This window comes from Typopeltis vanoorti, chromosome 5 (genome assembly GCF_054136105.1).
Source record: "Typopeltis vanoorti isolate ZY-2024b chromosome 5, IOZ_Tvanoo_1.0, whole genome shotgun sequence".
Classification (NCBI taxonomy): Eukaryota; Metazoa; Arthropoda; class Arachnida; order Uropygi; family Thelyphonidae; genus Typopeltis; species Typopeltis vanoorti.
This window is the reverse complement of record NC_143553.1, coordinates 162,215,184-162,219,146: the sequence shown is the minus strand read 5'-3', so window position 1 is coordinate 162,219,146 and position 3,963 is coordinate 162,215,184. Positions and strand designations below refer to the sequence as shown.

General features: G+C 38.2%; 1 pseudogene; it reads left to right on the top strand.

Annotated features, from left to right (window-relative positions):
- Nucleotides 1-1,509: 1,509 nt before the first annotated feature.
- LOC150107015 (serine/threonine-protein kinase B-raf pseudogene) lies at nucleotides 1,510-3,599 on the top strand (annotated as a pseudogene).
- The last annotated feature ends 364 nt before the right edge of the window (nucleotides 3,600-3,963 follow it).

Genomic DNA, 3,963 nt, shown 5'->3' with positions numbered 1-3,963 from the left:
TCCTTATGATAACACTGTAAACCTTGTGCTTATAGTGTTCGCTCTGCTGATAGTACACGTTCTAAATTTGCTAGTGGCGAGAGAGAGAGGGGCGTGTGCTGTGTTGTTACACAAGCTCTAAGTGCTTTTGTCGAATCAAAGATTATTCGTGGTTTAACTGGTGGAGGAAAATTATCAGATCGTAGTTAAAATTCTTCCAACACGAAATGAATTCTTACAAAGTTTGATTGGCCGAGAATTAAAGTGATCTTCATAGCGGTTGAATCTTTGGTAAGATCAATCAAAATAGAGATATTTCAGCTAGAATATATTGACAATGGTGGAGAAGTAATATACAAAATTCTTCAAATAGATTGTCGTTAAAAACAAAGAAGTTAATAATGAAGATAATTCGGAATGGAAGTTTGGTGAAATTAACCTCATGATCGAAATGAAGAACGCGATATACTCATCTTTGTTGTCTTAGATTCAACAAAGGTAAGTTATCTTCTAATTTCTATCATTAGAAGCATTCAGTAGAAGAAAAAGAATACAAGGAGGACTTAGGCTCCAGCACGGTTTAATCACACAACAAAAAATTTACAGTTTCCTTTAAAACACTTAAAACTAAATGAAACTTGAAAATATTTCAAGCCTCAGATATGGAGATGAGAGAAAATTGCTTTTGTCAATAAACAATGGTTTAATACAAGTGCCTAATGCGGGAGTTCTACCATACTAACCTCTAACATGACTAACAACCCAACTTTTTCGTGTTTTCATTCTAAATTTTGTGTTTTCATTCTAAATCTAAATGGCTTTAGCCAAAATTCCAGTGTAACGCGCCGTTTGGAGGCTCATTTTAATCCATAACATCACTATTCAGAAAATATATTTCTACCAGGATTTGGATTTTGAAAATTTCTCTAGCAGATTTCCTCTAGAAAGTCTTCTAATTGTGCAGAGGAAGACGGGTTGGATTCATTGTACTCCAACTATTCGAAAACTGGTAATCTTGATTGTTTGCTTATGATGTTTGAACCATTAAAATATACATGCAAAAATAATTCACTTTTTCCATAAACGGTCTTCCCTTACCCCGATTAGTACGCCGACAAACGTTAGTCCTTTCTATCGCATTTTTCATGATTCAGATCAACGTTTAGTTCGATGAGTTAATGTGAGTCGAAACAGACTGGTTCGACTTAAAACTTTCAACACTGCCAGGGTGCTGGTTTGTTTCTGTAAACATTTTTCTCCTTCAGACACTTCCCTCATAAAAGAAAAATCAATGGCGTCAAATTCCAACAGTGCAGGCCAAGTCAAATCTACATAATCTAAAAAGATTATGCCATCGAGAAGGAGGGGAACCTTCTGAAAATTGTCATCGTTTGATCAAGAAATGGGTGCAAAACACCTCGATTCTGTTGAAGACATGTCTTCATAAAGTTAACCGCTCCAACTCTGAGACCAAAACTCCTTTTTATGGATCATATTATATTTGGAATTTATCTATCTATCTCACATTCAATGTATGTTACAGAATATGAAGATTTAACAAGTAAGCCAAATGAATTCCAGATTCAAGAACAAAAACTCTTAGAACAAATAGGTAATGCCAATGATGGAAGAGAGTCCCCTGATTACTGTGATTCTGAATTCGAAGACGCATATATACAGATACTTTTCTACCTCGTCCCCATTTGACATTAAATAATAGTCAAGCAAGTTTATCAAGTGGTATAGGTAGTTCAACAGCAGACACTAGTCTTCGAATATCTCCAAGATCTCCCCTTAAGTCTGTTGTTAGAGCATTTCTTCCAAATCACCAACGTACAACAGTCCAAGTGAGAGAGACAGTAAGAGAGGCTTTTTCAAAAGCTATGAAACGTCGTAAATTGACGCCAAAGATGTGTGTGGTTTACCGGTGCAATACCAAGATTCAAGTAGATTGGGATGATGATATCTCTGCACTTGAAAGTGAAGAGATATCTGTGGAAAATCGGGAAAGAATTCCAATCACTACCAGCATATCTCACAATTTTGTACGCAAGACATTCTTCACTTTAGCATTTTGTGAGTGTTGTCGGAGACTCTTTTTTCCATGGATTCCGGTGGGTGTCAAACATGTGGTTATCGATTTCACCAGAGTTGTGCAGCTGGTGGTCCAACTCTATGTCAGCCACTCAGAGTAGAGCATAATTATTACAGGCATTTATTGGCCATGAACAACACTTTACCCATCTGACAACAACCTGCAGCATTTTCAACACTACCCAACCAATATTTCTATCCTCAAGCAACTCATGCATCATCACCACCACAAAATGTTCCACGTCCTCATCCACCTCCTTTAGGACAGAGAGAATGTTCTACCTCTGCACCCAATGTGTGTCACAATCTAGTAAATCATTCTGATTTATCTCTTGAGGAGTTTGCCTCAAGAATAAGAGCAAAAGGATCTCATGGTGGAAGTGGTTTGGTTCCTCCTTATTTCCAAGCAGCTTCTACAGTCAGTTATAGTCCAAGCTCCAGTCCTACAAGAACTCAAAGTGCTCAAGGATCTCCAACAAACAGCCATAAACCCGGAGACCTCGAGCTCGCTCTACAGATGAAAGTACTAGGAAGATAAGGCCACCTCGAGAATCAATAGAAGATTGGGATATTCCAGTTGAAGAAATACAAACAGGGCATCGGATTGAAGCAGGTTCTTTTGGGACAGTATATAAAGGACATTGTCATGGTCCAGTAGCCTTAAAGAAGCTCAATGTTACAATCCTACACCAGCTCAGTTACAAGCCTTTAAAAATGAAGTAGCTGTGCTTAGAAAACTCGCCACGTAAACATCCTACTTTTTATGGGCTATGTTTCTAAACCTCTGCTGACTATTGTAACTCAGTAGTGTGAGGGATCAACATTGTATAAACATTTACATGTCTTAGAACATAAATTTGAAATGCTTGAATTAATTGATATTGCGAGACAGACAGCCCAGGAAATGAATTACCTTCATGCAAAGAATATAATTCATCGTGATCTCAAATCCAATAATATATTTCTTCACGAAGACCTAACTACTGTTAAAATAGGAGACTTTGGTCTAGCAACAGTAAAAACTAGGTGGAGTGGATCACAGCAGTTTAACCAACCTACTGGTTCCATATTGTGGATGGCTCCAGAAGTAATCAGAATGAAGGATCCTAATCCATATTCATTCCAATCAGATGTTATGCATTTGGTATCGTTCTTTATGAATTGGTTTCTGGTCAGCTTCCGTATGCAGACATTAATAACAAGGACCAGATTTTATTCATGGTTGGTCATGGATATCTTTGTCCTGATCTTAGGCTAGATCTGACACACCAAAAGCACTAAATAGGCTTATAGAGGATTGTATCAAATTCAATAGGGACGAACGTCCCCTATTTAGACAGATTTTGGCCTCACTGGAATCCCTTGCTCGTTCTTTACCAAAGTTACACCGCAGTGCATCGGAGCCCACCTTGAATCGTACTCATCTCCAGTCAGAGGATTTCATGTACATGTGTGCCTCACCAAAAACACCTATTAATAGCCAGTTTGGAGCTTTTCCTTTTTTCTCTCCAGCAGCTAACATATGAATGACATAGCTTTGAACAAAAAGGCATTTACTGGTCTACCAAGTCATCAGCAACAGCAGCAACTTTCAGGTTGACCCTATAGTTGTTAACTGACTGCTTGCTGTGCATTCCATTTAAAGTGTCCTGAAAAGTGACAAATTCTGTGAACAGCAGTAGCAGGCGCGGCAACAGCATGACTGCATCTGTGTTGCTTGCTGGTTGGCGTTGGTTAAACAGTGGAAAGTCTGTGCTGTGCAAGTGGCTGTTTAGCCCAAATTTTTTAAGAAAAACTTTAGCAAGTAAACAGCTTGCTTTTCATGGTTCTGTACATTATGGCAGAGATTGTGTAGCATAACTAAAATAGTTTTGAAAGTGATATGAGAGC